The sequence below is a fragment of the Lissotriton vulgaris genome, chromosome 2_1 (assembly GCF_964263255.1).
Source record: "Lissotriton vulgaris chromosome 2_1, aLisVul1.2, whole genome shotgun sequence".
In the NCBI taxonomy this organism is placed as follows: Eukaryota; Metazoa; Chordata; class Amphibia; order Caudata; family Salamandridae; genus Lissotriton; species Lissotriton vulgaris.
In genome coordinates this window covers 1,279,020,648-1,279,041,692 of record NC_141687.1, presented here as the reverse complement: position 1 = coordinate 1,279,041,692, position 21,045 = coordinate 1,279,020,648, and the positions used below count along the sequence as shown (strand labels likewise).

The 21,045-nt window shown below is 33.7% G+C and overlaps 1 protein-coding gene across 4 annotated transcripts in view; it reads right to left on the bottom strand.

Annotated features, from left to right (window-relative positions):
• Positions 1 to 21,045, bottom strand: part of SMIM35 (small integral membrane protein 35) — a 428,495-nt gene that overhangs the window by 193,434 nt on the left and 214,016 nt on the right. Inside the window, exons 3-5 of one of the 4 annotated variants that reach the window (XM_086957016.1) lie at positions 19,485 to 19,512; positions 11,304 to 11,739; positions 6,775 to 6,990 (exon numbers count right to left, since the gene is read on the bottom strand). The exons of the other annotated variants lie outside the window; for them this stretch is intronic. The gene's annotated coding sequence lies outside the window, so the exon portion shown is untranslated. The remainder of the gene's footprint in view (positions 1 to 6,774; positions 6,991 to 11,303; positions 11,740 to 19,484; positions 19,513 to 21,045) is intronic. 4 annotated transcript variants of the gene reach the window in all.

Sequence of the window (21,045 nt, the reverse complement as noted above, 5' to 3'; positions counted from 1 at the left end):
CTTAGGAAAGGTTATGAAAAGCTGTGTACCTTCCGAAAATTCTTTCCACAGCCAGACAAACAACCTTCTCAACACTTTCCATTTAGAATTGAGGCAGGGCTACAGTACAGATTCTGTCCTACAAATTGTTGATGACACATTCCACATCCTTAAATATGGCACCTCCCTACTTGTGCTCGAAGATCGATTGGCTGCCTTTGATACAATCAACCGCCTCGCTTTGATTAAATATCCAGAGAGAACGAATGGGTATTGAGAAGGAGCAGGGCCCTGAAATGGTTCAACTAGTTATCAAAAGTAGTTTCAATTGGCAGTTCTTAATCCAGCAAAGTCAGCCTACTATTAGGGGTTCAGGAGGGCTTGATCCAAGCGCTCTTTAGTCTAAACTTAGCACCACTTGGAAAGTTTCTTAATAACCCGGTAACTCAACACCCTGTCCAGAATCCAAAATGGATGTCAATCCACCATCTAAACATACACTATAACATATATAATATCAAATCATATAAAAATATAATTACTATATAATTAACCCCTTCGATACAATTGCCCAGATGCATCAACCTTTTTAGGAAGTGCAAACGGTGCGATTCGCATAAATCGGCCTTTTGCACTTCCTAAATTGGTTACTGGGATGCATGAAGCATTTTTTGGAAATCGCTTTTTTTGCGAGTTCCAAAAAATGCGATTGCTGTTAAGGAATCGCACATTTGCGATTCCTTAACAGCAATGCATCATCCCCAAAACATTTGCGATTTCCAAAATTGCAAATGCAAATTACCACGAAGTTGAACTTCGTGGTAATTTGCAAAAATGTTTAAAAACGCATGAAAATGCATTTTTTAAACGTGTACGTTACAGGCACACATGTCCTTAGGACATGTGTGTATGTAACTCACATGTAAATGTCCATTTCATGAGTGCAGGGGGGGGTCCTTTGGACCCCCCTCTCCACCCTTGAAAGGCTTTGATGCATTCCGAATTGAAATTGCGAATTCGCAATTCCCATTCATTCCTATGGGCATTTCAGCCCGTAGGAATGAATGGGAATATAGGATTCGCTATTTGGAACTCGCAATTTTATTGGAATTCGGTAAAAATTGCGATTTTTACCGAATTCCAATAAAATTGCGAATTTAATGATGCATTGCCATTTGCGAATCCTTAATTGCGATTCCTTATTTTTCGCAATTAAGGAATCGCAAATGACAACGTTGATGCATCTAGGGGTAGGCCTCTTCCCCCCGTGCTAAGCCTTTTTTTTGGCTATTGGCTATTTGGGTAGTTTGCGCTTAGGCGCCTGTAACTTTTTGACCAGATAAGGTATCCACACCAAATTTACGTCCTTTTCTTCCAACATCATGGGGATTCTAAAGGTTCCCAGGGTTTGTGAATTCCCCTGGAGGGGGCCCAGAAATGAGCCAATATACAGCAAAATAAAATTTGGGTTGGGGAAAATGGGAACAAACTGCTGCACATGAAAGCGTCTGGTTTTTGCCCTGCAAATAGTATCAACAAAGGGTTTGTGGGTCTGAAATCACAATTTTCTCAGCTTTTAGGGACTGACAGAGTTTTGTCAGAAAACCAACAATTTTAACAGCGTTTTGGCATTTTTGTAGACATAGCCTATTTATGCTATTTTTTGTGCTTTCAACCTTCTTCCATTTAATGGTAAAAACGGTTATAAAAGCAATAATGGATCCTGAAAAGCTATAAATTTTAGAAAAGTAGACAAAATTTTGAATTAAGCAAGGGGTCATTTGTGTAGATCCTTCAAGGTTTCTTTAAATAAACTAACAGTTGAATATCGGAAACATTGAATATTGTTTGAAAAAAACAGCCATTTGTGCCAATGTTTTCACCTGTAACGTCTTCTAATTATGACAGCTGTTTGAAAGCAATATACAGGTACATCCACTGGACCTTTCTGGTTGTTGGGATACATAGGACTTGTAGGTTCACCGACAACACGACGACCCCAGAGCCAATAACTGAGCAGCGTCCTGCAATGTTCTTTTAATATGTACTGGGTATATAGCAATTAATTTGGGATAATATATATATGGAAAATCGGTATGAAAGACACCTATGCATTTCTGAATTTGAAACAAAATAAAGAGTTTAGAAACAGTAAAGATTTGCACATTTCTGAAATTGTGAGTACCCATACTAGCATGAGAATTATAGGACATTTTTCCAGTGACAGGAAACGGCCCATATTGTTCTGTGGAGACTTCAAAATTACCTGTAGCAAAACTACCTGGTTTTGGGTGTGGAATGTGGTGTTTTGGCGCCGGGCTCGCCACTATCTAGGGAAACCAACTCAAACCACACATTTCTGCAAACTAAACACCCTGGGGAGTTCAATGGGATATGGCTTGCGTGGATCCCCCAACGTTTCCCAACGCAGAATCCCCTGCAAACCTTGGCCAGTATAGGGTTATCAGGTGCTGTGTGGGGATGGATCCACTCTTTCTTGAGGGGGCGGTCAGAACAGGTATGGATTCCTCCTTGTTCCTCTGCTCCACGGTCAGTTTCAACTGGTGTCCCGCATGGCTCCTGCCTTAGTCCCCTTTTATTTAATATCTACATGACTCCCCTGCTATGTCTAGCAGAGGCGTTGGGGGCTAAGGTGCTGGCCTATGCAGACGACACCCAGCTGCTTTTCACCTGGGCAAAGGGGGAAGATTCTGTGCTCCCGACCCAACTTTGCCTGTCATCTATTTTTAAATGAATGGCAGAGGCACAGCTCAAATGTAATGAGGGGTCTTACTCTTCGGCACATTTCCTCAAAATTTCAGAGAACAGCTCTGGCCCCCTGAGTTTTTATGTCCCACCTCTACTGGGCAGCCAGCTAAGAATCTCGGGGTCTGGTTTGATGAAGATCTTTCTTTCACGGACCACATCAAGAAGTTGGCCGGTGGCTGCTTCACCTTACTGAAATCCTTTCGAAGTTTTTTCCCCTCCTCCCCTCGGCGGGAAGGCAAACCATTACCTGCGCATTGATTCTGTTGCAGCTGGATTACGCAAACGCCCTCTTCGCCAGTATTCCTGGCTATCGGCTGAGGAGGCTTCAGGTGGTGCAGAATACTGCTGTCAGACTTCTATAGGGCCTGTCATCTAGAGGTAGTGTCCATCTTCAGCTGCGACTGTATCACTGGCTGCCCCTGGGTGAAATGGCCCTATCTATCTTCAGAAGCGTGTCTCTTTCTACACGCCCACGCACTCTGTGCGCTCTGCATCTTTATTTCTGGCCCAGGTCCTGCGTTTTAAGCATCAGAGGATAGGGGGTTGTTCCTTCTCAGTTAAAGCGGCAGTTGCTTGGAAGGCCCTCCTGCTGGGTCTGCGTACCATTCAGGACCTTGGCGTTTTTAAGAAAAAATTGAAGACACAGTTGTTCAGGTAAACCCTCTGTTTATCCCTTTTTTGGTTCCGCGCCGGGACACTCATGAGTAGCTGAGCGCATTATAAATTCTCCTAACATAACATAACATAACATAACATAACATAACATAACATAACATAACATAACATAACATAACATAACATAACATAACACAAAATCATTTTTTTCTCAAATTTCTGTGTAGAAAAGTTCTGGAATCTGATTAGATCCACAAATTTCCTTCTGCACAGCATTCCCCCAGGTATCCCAATAAAAATTATACCTCACTTGTGTGGGTGGGTCAAGTACCCACGACAGGCAAGAGCCCAAAATGTATTGAGGAGACATCAAAATGACCTACCACAAAACAACCTGGTTTTGAAAACTCATGTGCCCCCCCCCCAAACCAGGTAGTTTTGTTGTAAGTAATTTTGAAGTCTACCCACACAACTGAGGTACCGTTTTTATCAGGAGACCTGGGGGAAAGCTGGGTGGTAGGAAATTTGTGAATCCATGCAGATTCCAGAACTTTCCCACACAGACATTTGAGGAAAAAGTGATATTTTCAGCTATATTTGAGGTTTGCAGGGGATTCTAGGGTAGGAGAATGTTGGGGGGTCCACGCAAGCCATAACTCGCTGGACTCCCCTGGGTGTCTAGTTTTCAGAAATATGTGGGTGGGTTTGGTAGTTTCCCAAAATGTCCACCGAGCCCGGGGCCAAAAACCCAGGGGACCCCCCTTGCAAAACCAGGTTGTTTTGTGATAGGTCCTTTTGATGTCGCCTCAGTAGGCTTTTGCCCTTGCTTGTCGCGGGTACTTGACCCACCCAAGCAAGTGAGGTACCATTTTTATAGAGAGACCTGCGGGAAACCTGGATGGGAGGACAGTTGTGGATCCACGTAGATTCCAGAACTTTCCACCACAGAAATGTGAGGAAAAGAAGTTTTTTTGTTTTACAAAGTTTGAGGTTTGCAAGGGATTCTAGGTAACAGAACCTGGTGAGAGCCAGACAAGTCACCCCATCCTGGATTTCCCTGGGTGTCTTGTTTTAAAAAATGTATAGGTTTGATAGGTTTCCCTCTGTGCCGGCAGAGCAAGGGTTCAAAATCTACAGCCAGGCACTTTGCAAAACAAGCATTTGCAATGCAATAGGTCTCGTAGTATAAAACTTAGAGCTTTTGGTATTGCATGGCATTTTATTTTCATACTATATTTTGTCAAGGATTCCTTTTGTAGAGGAGAGTGTTCATCCACAGTAGTAAAGATGTAGGTCCCACACACTTCTAGACAACAATGACTCAAGCGAGAAGAGATAACTTGCTAAAAGTCAGCTGCTATCAAAAAGTGTGGGGGAAATTTTCCCAGGGAGTATACCACTCTCCCCCAGCAAGAATGATGTAGCTTTAGTTTGATGGCAGGTGGTGGGTGGTAATAAATGTACAATAACAAACTTTAGTAGTAATTTACAGGACTGATACATAAGTGTTCAACATAGCATTGCACTTACCTCATTAAGTGTTAGTCAGGGCTTTAAGCTAGCAGTCAAGTTCAGAACTATTATGTAGAGAAGGGAACTTGGGTGATTATTAGCAAGAATACTTCCTATGCACCAGGTACACAATTTTAGTCCTGCTTTTAAACTGTTGACAGAGTAAGACTGAGTTACAAGAACAGCTGATGACTAGTGATATCAGTTATAGAGTTAAATACAAAGTGACATGGAAACTCCTACTTTCAGCTCATAAACCTAAGACAGAGTGTAATGATAAAAAGAATAAGACACAACATAAACAATACATTCAATACATATACTTTGTCCAACTTGTATACTTAGGACGGAGTGGAGCAGGTGTACATATAACAGTACAATTCAAGAGAGATATGTAGTAGTATTTTACTTGTAAACTTATAATGGAGGTAGTACATAAACAAATACATATAGAATCTGTACGATCTGGAGATATACAAAGTTGATACACTAACAGCAATGGGGAGTGAAGGATTGCTATGGATAGGAGGTGGTGGGCACATAGAGGCACTACGGAAGGAGGTGCTGGAATGGAGCAAAATGACAGAAGAGAGCTGGAGGTACAACAATAGGCATGACATGGGCTAGGAAAAGAAATACTTGGACTCAAATTGCAAATACTACAGGATCAGGAAAGGAGCAAAATGGGAATGCAAAGGCAAAACAGAATGTTTGAATGCTAGCGAATGTTATGAAGCAGGATGTGTAGTAGAGGGGGCATGGTCAGTAACTGAATAGTAAACTAAGCTAGGCTTTGTGGGTGAAACTCCCTTTTCTGCTAGTTAGAAAGTGTCTAAAAATAATGTGGTATACTGCAGTAAGAGATTTAGGGTATGTCACAAAAGTATTGTGGGGTACAATAACAAATGCCAAAAGTAGTATTGTATGCAGCATCAAGTAATGTAAGTTGAACATTCATGGAAGTGGTTAGATCCGACCACTTTTAAAATATTTACTCTTTGAATTGAATGTACTATGTAGCTTGTTAGTAATACGCTATATAGTAGTTTAAGTAGGCAATTTGTAGTGTGAATTAGTACTTGTTTAGTAATTTGTCTACTTGTTATTGACAATACAATATAGATGTATAATTGTAAATATTGATATGAAGATTTTTGATTTGTGGTATAAACTTTATTTTTTGCTAAGCTCATTATTTATTGTAAATGGATAACATCTAAATTTACCAAAAACATGCAAGTTCCTTGAAACGTATTAGTAAACTGTACAGTTGTATATGTCAAACTTAGTAATTGGAAGCAAATTATTAAACTATGAAGTGTATAGAGAGTTTAGTTAAGTATTGTACAGTAATTTCACACACTAATTTTAATAAAAGCATCTTAAACAGTGATTAGCAATTGAAAGCAATTTTGTAATACAATATTTGTCATCAAACAGTACCAAAGAATATATATATGTTATCTTATTCAAACTTGTGCAATGTAACATATTGTAAACATTAATTGTATTTTCAGTATGTAAAATTGTTGTCAATGTTTGTATCATTGTATGTCATTATATATTGTTAATGATGCTTGTTATATATCCATTACAAAACGTTATTTTTACAGATAATGGTAGATATTCCATCAATGCATCAGCTAAATCTTCTACATCGTCTCTTATATGTAAAAAGTCCATCAATGTGATATTACGAATTTCCATGGATTGGAAATGTTCTGTCCCGTTAACTTGTACTGTTACAATGCTTGTTTCTTGTAGTACGTTGTCTAATCCATAAATAGTTATGTCAAGGTTTTCTTGTGGTGGTTTTACTACCTGCAAAGATACTGTTTTAGTATTTATTCAGTTTGTAATATTATCTAACTATTAATATTGATATAAAATTTTACTTACTTGTATTTTAGTATGCCGAGTCGTGTTCAAGATCTTTTCTTTATTAAATTCATGCACTGTTAGGTGCGATAAATGTACATATTGTCCAATTTGTATTGGGAAGTCGGCTGCCTCTCTCCATAGAGTAATTTTTACAGAGTCAGTTGTATCTTTAAAGGTGATACTTTTCAATTTTGTTTCCTGTCCTCCTACGAATATATTTTTGGATTGTTCTTCCTGTAAAATAACATGTGTTTGTTATATTTGTTATATATAGTAGTATAATATGCAGTTTGTAGTTTGAATATACAAAATCAATATTTTGCAGAAAAAGGTGTTTGCAAAATCTGTCACTTTAAGTAGCATTTGTACGTTATGTTGTCATGTTAGCTGTATTTTTTGAGCGTACAGCTGTTTTATGAAAGGGCTATTGTAGTGCTGTAATTGACAACACTGGACACAAACATAATCAGGACACTATTACAACAACATTAGGAATGTTATTGTAAGAAGAATGCTTTTACAGCTTTTGTAAAAGGTAGCAGTTTAGTAATAGTATTAATATGAACAGGAAGAGAGTTCAAAAGTTTAGCAGCAAGCTGTCATGAAGAGCGGACGTGATCCCTATACTTCTCAAAGCATGGAATAGTGACCAAATGGAGTCCTGGAGATTTTAAATGTTTATTTGTTTTTTACATTATCGTAGTGACCGTTTAGGTATATACAGCAAGATAAAATACTCCAATATTTGAGTAGACGGATATTTCTAAATTTTAAATCAAAGACAAAGGTACTTACACTTAATCCTTTGAGTAACAGAGAGCAAATGAAGTTTATAGCTGGTTTCTTTAGCTAAATAGTAGCGTGGAAAGTCTATCATATCCTTGGCGGTGGCATTTTGAATGCGTCCCTATTTGGTAAGTTTGGTCTCTGTACAATAAGTTGTTTGGTAGGAGCATTAAAAAAAATTGAAGATGGGACTAAGACTGTGAAGAGTTCTAACATACATGGGAGCCGTTTTCTTACTGTGAGAGACAAAACTAAGTTTAAAACTAAAAGAGACTCTTATATTTTTGATTTTAGTAATAGGGATAGCGTTGGGCTGAGCTTAAATAGTTTATAATGCTTATACTAAAGATGACACTGCCTGCAAACAATTACCACCTTGTTTTTTGGGGCATTGAATTGTTGGTAATTATTTGTTCTTTAGCTGGCTACTGAGTTGGTTCCTTTATGTAACTTGAGTTGTTATAGTTAGAAGCTACACTTATTGCATTTGCTAGCTGCAAATTGTCAGCATAGAATACCATGGTCATGAAGGAAAAATTGTGTTAATAATGTAATTTTAAGTTTACTTACCTTGTAAAGTTATTTGCTTATATATATATATATTATTGATAGTATGATTTTGTTCCTTGTATTTATGATTAGGGCTCCCGGTTTTCCGTTTAAACGGATTTTTACATATAAATACAGACGGAAAACAAGTTTTTCTTTATCTGTATTTATATATAAAAACGGGAAAATACTAGTATATTTGTTATTGACTTCAATAAATCACACCCCGGCCATATGGTGTCTCCCCCTCCTTAGAGGGTTAAGAGGTGTCAGCACAGCTGAGACAGCTTCCCGGCGTGCACACGGCGCACCGAGTACTTCACAGGTCTTTGAAAGACCATTTACATCTTAATGAGGCTTTGTTGTTCACCCCTCGGCCCCCTGCTTCTTGAATCTGCCGATTGCTCCAGCACCCGTCTTTTCCTCTCAGACTGGTTCTCGGGGACGAGGCGGGGCTCGCTTCCGAGGTGGGTGGCGAGGGGTGAGAGCAGCCCCTACAGAATGCAGTGCCCAGGCCCTTGATTAGAAGATCACAGGGGGTCGGAAAGTACACCGAGGAGCCCATAACGGTGCAGCTCGGAAGACTCCTACCACTGGTCGGAGTCTTCCGAGCTGCATCGTAATAAGCCTTTTACGTGTTGAGACACCTATCCACAGGCTTCACCACGGTGCAAGAACACGGTGCAAGAACAATACACCCTTTAAGGCCTGCTTAAGATGTGATTTTCAATAAATAAAACAAGAGCACTGCCTTTGCCTTTACTTTTCATGATTTACCGATTATACCTATGGTGGCATCTGACATAAGGCATCATTGGCTTGTCACCATAACTAATTCAGGACAAGAGTACTGAGCATAACCTTTCCAACATGGCAGATAGAAGCACACATCTTCCGCCGAATCCAATGCTGCAGGTAATGTACTCAACAGGTAGTTTGAGTCAAAGGCCTTCTCTTACTAGTGATTCATTAAGTTATTTTCCTGTACATTCTATAAAAGTGGCCTGTTGGAAACAACTACAAGAATTTTCAGACATGTCAAATTGACCCACACGAGGTGTGTGTAGCTCGTCGAGCACTAAATGTATTTACTTTGCATTCTGATGCTTGAAGTCCTGGCATTATGTTGGTAAAAAAGACAAGAACGAGAATACAAACTACAGAACCCAGAACTAGATGAAAGATTTACACTTGATGTGATAAATCTGCAGGTTTGTAAAGCAACCCTAAAAAGGTCTGGAACTGGCTCATCTTCAATTTAACTGCTTGTGGGTCATTTCGTCAACAAAAAACGCAGAGCAGGTAAGGCATTTATCACCCAAAACACCATCATAGAACAGCACAGTGCACATAGTTTTTACACTCCAGCTGTGTGCAATACTTGCATTTGGAGTCTTGCTGATGCTTTCATAAAATCAGGACTACAACTCCCAGAATGCTAATCATAAAAGTGGACTGAAGGAGCTATTCATAAATGGGCTTGGGCAGCTTAAAACTCTGGAACAATCTATGACGTTTGAATAAAATGCCCTCAAACACTTGTCTTCTCGAAATTGGGACATCGTTATGTGCATGTTTTTTATTTTCCTTTCAGCTTGTTAATTTCACTTTGGCATAGATGCAATTAAAGCAAAACTCCGTGATGAAGGACATTCTTCCACAATGCATAGGGGATTAGGGACTGAGTGAAAATAATTATATGAACACTGTTCACAGAGTTTTCATTAAGAATGAGGGTACTGTTTTGCAACAGCTAGCATTAACAGTCATAAATGCTCACTCTTTCGAATAGTGTGCTGCCAGATAGCACGGCAGGTGGTTTAATGCTTGCATTTATGATTTTGAAACTGCAAGGCTCTGAGACAAATGGCTTGTGATAGCACTTTTAAGCATATTTGGGACATTCTGCAAATGGCAACGTTTTCAGACGAATGTATAGTATTGACCAATAACAACCGAGTGCATGTGTGCATCCACAATTTAAATAAATGTGGAAAAATACTAGCTGTAGCGTCGTCTTTTGCTTGTGACAAAAATAAATGTGGATAAATACAGAAAAAATGCCCCAAAAATAAATATGGATAAATACAGACGGAAATGGCAAAAAAATAAATACCATAAAACCGGGAGCCCTATTTATGATGCCTTAGTGCATATACTTTTGTAGTAAGTGTAGTATAGTTTTACATTACTTACCTGTTATCAAAGGTTGCATACATTTGTTATTAGACTGTTTCTATTTGATAATGGTTGTACTTTTTGCACTTGCTAGCTGCATGTTTTCAGCATAGAACACCATGGTTATATGTTTAATTATTAAACTTGACAAAATTAATACTGGTATTTTTTGAAGAAACAACCATACTAATAATGTAATTTTTAGTTTACTTACCTTGTATAGTTGTATGCTTATATTCATATTTTATTGATAGTATCATTTTGTTGTTTGTATTTATGATGCTTTTATGCATATACTTTAAAAGTAAGTGTAGTATAGTATTTACATTACTTACCTGTTATTGAATGGTGCATACATTTGTTGTATGATACTGTTTGTATTGGATAATGGTTTCACCTTTCTTTTCTTTCGTACGTATAGTATTAAATTAAATTTATATATATTTGCACATGTTCTGCAGTTCGTGTATAATGAAAAGTTGTATATTACTTACCTTCATTATATTTTGGAAGGTAGCAATATCAATGTAATATAATTGTATTTTGCATAAAAATCTTCTGTTATCTTACCTTGTACTTATCTTTCATTAGTGTTATAACATTGTTTGCAGTAATGTGTAATACATCTAAATTTGTATTACAATTAATAATTAGCCTTATTATATTTTACTTTTTGTAGTAAGTATGTAAGTTTACTTACCTGTACTAGTTTGTATGAATATTTGTTCCATTGTAGTATAGAAGTAGCATTTTTTTTGTATTTGTTAATGCTACTTAATTTGACAATGCTGCATTTAGAATATGGTAACATAGACAATAATCATAAGAAACAGCATATGTTGAATTCTTTTGAAAGACAATAACTGATTTTTTGTGCTGTAAGTAAAACATTGTAGTATTGTGATACATTTATTTAGTTGCAGATAGATGCATTTTTAGTAACATGCAATTATTAACATTTTTTAACTTTTTTACAATTTTAGGACTTCAGATAATGCAGTAGTAGAAATGCAAAGTATAAAAAAGTAGCTTACCTCAGTTATTGTTCCGGAGATGCTTAGGAGTGTTTTTACACTCACTTCTCTCACTGTCTTTATCGGAGACACTGGTGGAGGTGGTGGTTGCAAAATATTAATAGCTTCTTGAATTATTTCTGCAGGTATTTCAATTGTTGGCATTCTTGAAATTTTAGTTTGTTTTGTCATAATCATAGTATCATTTTTCATAAGGTAATTGCGAATTAGCGAGCCATATCCTTCTTTAGTTTGAGCATGGTAGTCTTCATTATAGCAAGTAGCTTTTAAAGATGAGGTTTGATCTGCTAATGCCATATGGTACATTACTTTATTCTCTTGTTTAGCATTGCGATGGTACGTTTTTCCTGTACAGTGAATGATATTTACACGAATTGCCTTTTGGTATGGCTTACTTTCATCTTTTTTCGTCCTTTAAATCTTGAATAGAAATCATCTGCAAAAAACAATGCAAATATTTTAATTTGTAATCAACATTTCGAAGTTGCTACATAGTATAACTGTACATTATAATGCATATAAATTAAATAGCTGTCCATATTGGTTTATGATCACTGTAATATGACTCTAATGTTCCATAATGTTCTAAGTTTGCATTTGTAAAAATATGATCTAATATAGAATTGTAGTCTGTTGTAAGTGTGTTTATTTTTTGAACGCAGTTAAAGTTTGTTAACATGTAATTTAATAATACAGTTTTATTGTGTGTTGTTGTTTGCAAATCAATATTGAAATCACTCATTATAATATATTTATGATTTTGATAATTGTTTAATATTGTTGTTATTAATTGTAATAGTATTTGAATGTTTACTTTTGGAGGCTTGCATATTATTACAAATAGGTAGTCATTGTTATTTATTTGTTTAGTAAATTGCAAGATGTCAATTTGCTGTTGTGTCGTGAATACTGGTTGTAATATGTGGTTTGTTTTATAATATATTATAATACCATGGTTTGTTTGTTTGTTATGGTATTTATCAAATATTAGCATACTGTAATTTGGAATTATAAATGCAATAGTATTTGCTTTATGTGTTGTGTTTATTTCTGTAAAACATAGAATATCAGCATTTAATATGTTACTGTCAGCCAATATGAACTTAAATTTTTTTGTAGTGAACGTATATTTTGTACAATAACAGTAAAGTAGTTTGTAAATTGTGATATTTGAGTTATAGATATTTGTAGTGACATATATGTTTTTAAGCGGAACATTTCTTCATGGGCCTTTGGGTGTATCACAATTTTTGTTTCATCAAAGTTTTTTTTATATATATTTTTTAATGATTTTGCTCTACCAATACCGACATAGTGTAGGTGATGTGTTTTGGTATTATTAAAGTGTATATAAAGTGGTTCAATTGTTTCGCCTTGTGTTCTATGAATTGTGCGTGCTGATGATTGCCGTAATGGAAATTGCTTTTGAATTATAGTTAAACATTTTTTAGTGTATTGAAAGTGTCTTGCTATAGGCAATATTGGTGTCCATTCATGTGATATATTAGCATGGTATAAATGTTTGTTTTGTTGTGTAGTACTTTTACCAATATTGCAATGATCAAAATGTATCCATATTATAATAGGTACGTTATTTGTACAATCAACATATTCTACTATACCTGTTGCTCCATTTGTTAATCCATCATTGACATTAAGATTAGCAGTTAGTTCATAGCGAAGTTTAATTGCAATATGTAGTATGCTGGCTAATCCCATTGTTTTTGTAGAGTCTGCTGGTAATTGCTTTAATATTTTTTCTTTTACGTCTTGAGTTAGGTCTGCAGCAACTGTGTCTATTGCTAATGTGGTATAAACTGCATGTTGTTGTATATGCTTTAATAATACTTTGTTATTTATTTCATTTACTTCTTTGTTAGTACCCATTATATATGGTATACTTTCTTTTATACTTTGTGGAGGTTCTATTTGTCGTAATTTGATGTTTGTGATATCGTTTTTTGTGTGTTTGCCTATTCTTAACCTGTTGAGCATTTCTGCAAATGGCATGTCATTTAGTTGCCTCATTATTTTTGTTAATTCATACAATTTAAAATGTGTTTGCCACAGGTTAGTGCTTAATGGCCCATACAAATGTATCCAATTGTCAAATATGTATGTGTCAAATACAGGTTTTAATTGATAGAAATCTCCAATTGCTAATATTGATATACCTCCAAATGGTTGGTTAGAAGCTTTTATTTCTTGTACTCTATTGTGTATGAAATTAAACATATTTGCACCTACCATTGAAATTTCATCTATTATTAATACTTTTAAATGCATAAGCTTATTTTGAAGTATGCTCCTGTTTTCATGAGTTAGTTGTTTATATGTTAAAGTTTGTGATACTGGTATTTTGAAAGTACTGTGTAGTGTTTGTCCATCTATTTTATGTGCTGCTTTACCTGTTGGTGCTGTTAGTAATATATGAACATTTTCTGGATTTTCTCCGGCTTTAGTGTTGTAGTAGCGTAATAATGTTTGATGGAGTGCTGTTATTAGGAAGCTTTTTCCAACGCCTGCACCTCCAGTACAAAAAGTATAAAAAGGTAGTTTTTGTGTTTTAATTGCATTTAAATGGTGATAAATAAAGTTTATTTGTTCTAATGTTAAATTTTGCATTAGGTCATTGTATTTGTCTTGTGGTAACATATTATTTATTAAGGCTTCTTCTTCTGTAGTACTTCTAATTCCTAAATCTAAGGATATGTCATATTGTAATTCTTGATGATATAGTTCATTGTCAATATTTAAATCATCGGGTATTATTGTTACAGGTGATAATGTTGGTGTAAGTATTGCATCATTTTCTGTTGATATATTACTTTTGTGAAGTATTTCATGTTGTTTATTATATATATAATGGTTTGCATCAATTATTGTTTGTACTTCTAGATATCTTTCATAGTATGTGTCTTTTGTACCAATTATATTATTTTCTATTCGCCAGGGATAAAATAGCAATAATAACTCTCTGTAATAATTTTCTGAATCATTCAATTTGCTGAATCTGCAGTATCGTATCATTTTTTGTTTTGTGCGTTCAGTAGATATAGTATGCTCCTGTTTATTAACTATGTTATTAATTTCTATTTCTTCATCATCTGAGATATAAAGTTGAGTTCTAAAAGCAAGTTATCATGTGTGTTTGTAATCTTTTTTTTGGCTGTTTGTTTTTTAGTATTGTAGTTAGATGCATAGTCGGCCAGTGTTTTTTTTTCCAATGTTATTGGACGTGCGCTGTATTTTACAAGTATATTGTCAAATTGTATATCAGTGGATGTGTCTGGTAATGAATTAATTGTATTTATATCTTTCATTAAATATGTGCGTTTATTTGGTGTATTTGTATTTATAAATACAAATTATCATGAAGCTTTTCGTAAAAGTATTTGTAATATTAGATAAGCTGCTTCTTGTGCACTAATTTCAGTACAGTTTAAGAATTTATTTCCTATGTGTTTTAATTGTTCTTTAATATTTGGATTGTGTTGTACTTCTTTTGTAGCTTGTGCAATTATTTTACTTAATCCTCTTTGAGATTTACTAATATAGGAAACAATATATACAGCACATGCATATGCATCTAAAATGTATTGTAAATCTATGTTATCTTGCCATGCTTGTAATATGATGTTGTTATAGTTATTTATAAAACACTCAGCTGGAGTTCTTTTTAGAGCTATAGTTGTTTTTTGTATCAGACATTGTATGCATGTTATATATTGTTCTTCAGTTAATTCCATTTGTTGCAAAAAATCATCAAATGTATAAGTAGCAAATTCTTGTGTATGCATTGTTGCATGAATTAATTGTATGTGCTGTTTTATGAGATCATTGTTTGTTTCTAATTGCAATGGTTCTAATATAATCGTATTTCGCAAAGGGTATCTAGGATATTGGTATTTACATGTTTTTTTATGTTTTATGCGACAGTTTTTAGTATGTCCATGTTTTTGTAGGGGTATTAAATGTTGTATATTTGAGTTTTCATTTTTACTACATGTTATATGTTGGTCAATAAACTGTGTTACTTCTTCATTTTTAGATTCATTATACTTTGGTGCATTATGTATCCAAAGTAAGACATGTATATGTGTTGACCCTCGTTGTTGGAATTCTACTCTGTAAAAGTAATCTACAATTTTACCAATAGGATTACTTTTATGTAATAATATGCTATTAAATAATTTCCTTACTTGGTAGTCGAAATGGCGAGCACATATAATGGGGTTTTGTTGTATTAGTGTACATTTGCTTTCCCAGGACATATTTTCAAATTCTTCACAAGTGCATTCTTTGTTACCATTTATTCGTAATAATATGTAAATTAAATGAAACCATTTTGTTTCTGCTGCTGATAATGTTAGGAAAAACGTTGGTACTCCTAATTGTCTTAGCATTGCAAATATTTCTTTTTTACAATTTTCCCAATATGGAGGTGAACTGTGTATTGTTTTTAAAATTTTGTAGCCTGCATTATATTGTAGTATTCCTTCTAAATTGTCTTTTATATGTTTTACTGTTATAACTTGGCCATTGTTAAAATGTTTTTTTAGTGATATAAAAATGTTGTCTTGTATTTGTTTAATTTGCAATTTTTTAAGTTAAAAAAACATATTTGTTACTGATTGAGCTACTCTTTTGTCGACATTTCTTAGTTCACATTTACAAATTGTACTATAATGTACTGGTACATGTCTATCTTCATTTGCTGGTCTACGTTGTCCAGCAAATATTGTTGGGAATGCTAGGTATTCTGAATCTTTATCTTCATATAAACCTCGTGGTACGTTATGTTCTGCAGGAGCTAAACTTAAAATATTAATGCTATCTGTTGTTATTGTTTCATTAGTTAACATAGTATCTAAGTTACCTGCTGGTATGTTATCTGTACTGCTTGATGTATTACTTGTTTCTGAAGTGTTTATATTGTCATTTGTTTGTTGTGGTATATATTCCCAATTTTTGTTTATTGTTATTCCATATTCTCTAAATAATGCACTATTTTGTGCTAGATATGCAGCTGCTTTTTTTACAATGTTAGGTCTGATATTTTCTAAATGTGTATATGATTTATAACTTAATTTCCGTTTTAACTTAATTGGTATTGTCATGCTATCATGTGTTTGTCTAGGTAATATTGTAACAGTAGTCATGACATCAGCTGGTACATTAACAACAAGACCTGATAAAGACTTTTGAAAACCACGAGGTAATGTTCTTATTTGTAAAAACGGTATCCTTGGCGAAACTAATCTTTCTTCTAAGTTATGTAGGTACAGTTCAGGTGGTATATTTGGAAATTTCATTCCATTAAATACTGAACTTGGAGGTATTTTCTTTTGACTAATATATTTGTAGCATGTGTGACATATATGATCTGTTTTTTGTGAACTTATATCACATAGTATAAATGTTTCGTGGTGTTTGATGCTATGTGTTTGTCTTACTGTTTCTTTATGCCACATTTGATTACAAATAGTACAAATATATTCTGGCCCATTTAGTATTTCTTGATGACATTTTGCAATGATATTTGATTGCAATGTGATGTTTTCTATTATATCACTATGTTGCATATTATTTGTTGGTGTGTGTTCATGTACAGTGATGTATTGTTCTGTTAAAGATGCAGTAGATAACGTTGTGTTAGTTGTTTGTGATATTAATGATACTTCTGTTGTTTGTTCATTAGTATTGCTTTCAATGTTTTTGGCAGCATTATTAGTGTTTGTATTTGTAGATGAAGATATAATAGTTTTATTTGTAATGTGGGATGCTTTTGCAGTATGTACAGTCATATGTTTATGTGTATTTGGTGTAGCTTTTTTTTCTTTGGATTGTTGTTTTTAAAGATGTTTTTGTTATTGTACTTATATTGATTGGAACTAATTGTATTATAATATTACTATTGTTATGAGACAGTTTTGTAAGGATAAGGTGTAATAGATACTTTATTACTTTAATTGCTGTATCTATTTTTATGGCTGTACTTGTTAATTTAACATATATATGCTCTATTAGATCTGTTGTATTGCAATAATATATGAAGAAAGATTTGCTTGTTTTACTTATTGTAAATATTTTGTTATGTAGGAATAATATTATAGCATTATATGTTGTTAACATAGCATGTAATACTTGTTCAATCTCTTTTTGTAAAGTATTTTGCATTGATATGTTATAATAGCAATATTTGTAAAATTTATTTGAAGATATTATATTATTGTATTCTATATAAGTAGGTATGTCTGGTATTTCAAATTTCTTTTTGCCATAAAAATTTTCTATTTCTGTTTGTAAGTTGTAACTTAATTGCATTATATTATTAAGGTCTTGTTCCGTCCATTTAGATGCATTGTGAGTGCAGTTATATATAATTGCAAATATACTATTACTAATGTATATGTTATGTTCTGTATTAATTTTGTTCTCATCCTCAGTAACTTTATTTGATGGTATTATAATGTTAATATTACATGTGATTGCATTAGATGTAAAATTTTCTTTTGTATCTAAGTTTTGTAGTTCTTGGACATCAATAGGTACTTTTAATTCTTGTGTTATTAATGAAGTTGTTAATATACTGGCTTTTATTGAGTTTGATGTTTTTGTTTTTGTTGTGTTTGTGTATGTATTGTGTTGTATATATTGTTTTGTATTTTTTGTTTTTGTGCAAGTTGTATTTTGTTTTGGGATGGTGCTTTTTAAAGTGCTTTAATTTTGTACTTGTATATTTAAATGTGGTTCTATAGTCGTTTTATTGTTGTCTATAGTATTATGAGGTGTTGGTGGATTAGTATCATTTTGTATACTATTATATGCTGTTTCTTGTTCTTTTTTCATTTTATTATTTTTGGAGATTAGAGTGTTTGTATGTTGTCTCTTGTTAGGTGAAGATTGACTGTTGCTAATATGTGTAATTGTTTTTTCTGTAGTTGATGGTTGTTCTTTTGTCAGTGTTGGAGTATTTACTGTTATTAATTGCGATGATACAGATTCTTGGTGAGATGTTGTTGTACTACGATGAAATAGTGTACAATTATTTGTGGTAAGCATAAAGTATTTCTGTTTTGCAGATGCAGTTTCTTTAATGTATTGTTCTGCCTTTTTAAATGATTTTTTTAATGCTTTTTATTTTTATTCCAGTTGATTCGAATGGTGCATTATCTTCATTATTTTTTTTAATTTGGTGAGCTAAGTTGTAAATGTAGTTCATTACATCAGGTAAAGTTTCTTTTTGCAAAACTATACTTGTTCCATGTGGATGTGGCATTCCATTGCTGTCTCTACTATGTGAATCAAAAATAAAATAATGATCTTCACTTTTTATAATAGATATAACGTATATATCCATGCAGATTAAAACTCCTGAATTAACTAATGATATTGTTAATGCTGTTTGTATGTCTGGGTATAAATTATCAAATTGTTCTAATATATTTCCATAGAATGGTTGACATGTTGTAATTGAATATATGTTGTTTATATGTGTAATATATTTAGGTAAATCATCAGGATGCATAAGATCTTTGTGGTATCTTCCACTTTGTTTGTCCCCCGGCAGCTCTGCGTGTAATGGAGCTGCTCGCGGTGACATCACTTCGAATGTCACCGCGACCAGCGTTCCAAGGCGAGCGCCGGGGAGAGTGAGTGAAGGAAGCCCCGAGCACAGCTGTGGCTGAGGTCGTGCAGTACATTCTTAATTTAATAAACCTATCTGCAGTTAACCCACGTGTTGTCTTCGCATGTAATTGTCCGGACTCCACAATCTTGTTTATTAAAAAAGTGCATATCTTTATATAAAGCATCTCCAAGATCCATAATGTAATGTAAGTCTTCTTTGTCCCATGTCTGTGCTGGTTTTTCATAGTTATGAATAATAGCAAATGTACTATTTGGTAAACATTGTTTGCCTTTTGATAAAACTGAAAATTTGTTATGTCCTTGATGGTAATTAGCTTGTATTATTTTCTGCATGTTTTTAAAAAAAATGTATGTATTATTTGGTGTTACAATTTATAAGTAACAGTTATGTTGTTATATTAAAAAATTGTATTTGTATGATATGTTTTTGCTAACTTAAGCTTTTGTTAATCTAACTACGTCAATTAAAGCTATCTAAGTTATTGATAGTTAACATGGAAATATAAATTGCTCAAATAAATGTCTTACCTTTGTTGTTTTCTTTTCTTGCAATATCCTGCAGAAGTAAGCAAATCGTAAAATTAGTATCTAAATAATATATTCAATACCTATGTAAATAATGACATTTATAGCATATTAGTCAAATTATTCTAAACAGGGTAATATAATATTACTATATTGTATATCATGAGTCAAAGTAGGAGTGCTATGCAGTAGTGTGCAACAAAGGAATCAATATATATAATAGATCTTTGTAGGCTGTAGCATAGTGCATTTTGCTTGTTAACAATATTACAGTTAAAGTAGTGGCAATTATGGTTCTAAGAAACTTAGATTAATATGTTATGTTAGCTGTAAAGATCATACAATTGATAGGTATATGTTAGCTAACTGTACATCACATCTATACACTGACTTGTTTGAGAAATAGGCAGTATTCAGTGCAATGGGAGTGACTTATAAAGAATATGTACTGTACTAATGCTGTTTTAGTTATATCTATAGATAATGCACATTACTAATGCTCTAGAAATAATACTCATAGAGAATAGGCATTGCATCCTTACAATGGGAGTGATACTGATACAGAATATGTTTATATTAAAGCAGAGAGTGATATTGATAAACAATATGCACTTAATGCTATAATAGTGGCATTTATAGAGATTATGCATTGTATCAATGCTATAGATATGATACTTATATGTAAACTTTGCACTGTATTAGTACAATGGGAATTATATTTATATATAGTAGGCAATGTATTAAGTTATAATGTGATACTACTGAATAGGCAGTGTATAAGTACAATCTAAATCACACACATACAGAACAAGCACTTCACTAATGCTATTATAGTGACACTAATAGAAAATAGGCAATGTATTAATACAACATTAATAACACTTATAAAGAGTAGGCGTCATCATTACAATGGGAAGGATACCTATAAAATATAGGCATTAACTAATGCTTTGATATTTCTACTTATATGGAGATAGCAATGCAGTAATGCAATGCAAATGACAAACATAAAGAATAAATAATGCATTAATGGTATGATAATGACACTTACAAAGAAGGTGCAGTGTATTAATTTTATAAGACTGACATTTATAAAGATTAGGCTTTTAGAAATGCTGTTAGAGTGACACCTATCTAGTATACCCAATAATAAATGCTATGATAGTGGGAAGGAATAGTGTACCAATGTTATGATAATGACACTTATAGGGAGGCAATATGCCAATGCTAATATAATAATAACAATAGTATATAGAAATTACATTAATGTTATATTAATGAGATGTATAGAGAAGAGGCACTGTATGAATGGTATCACATTGCCACTTACATATATTAGGTAATGCACTAACGCTATAAGAATGACATCCATAAATAACAGGCATTGCACAAGTGCAATGTGAACGTTATTTACAGAGGCATATAATGTACAAATGCATTGATAATGACGCTGAAATATAATAGCCATTATAGTAATGATATGATCAATAGCTATAGTTTATTAGATAATAATATAATAATAATAATAATAATCTACATTTGTAAAGCATACAAACACCTGTTT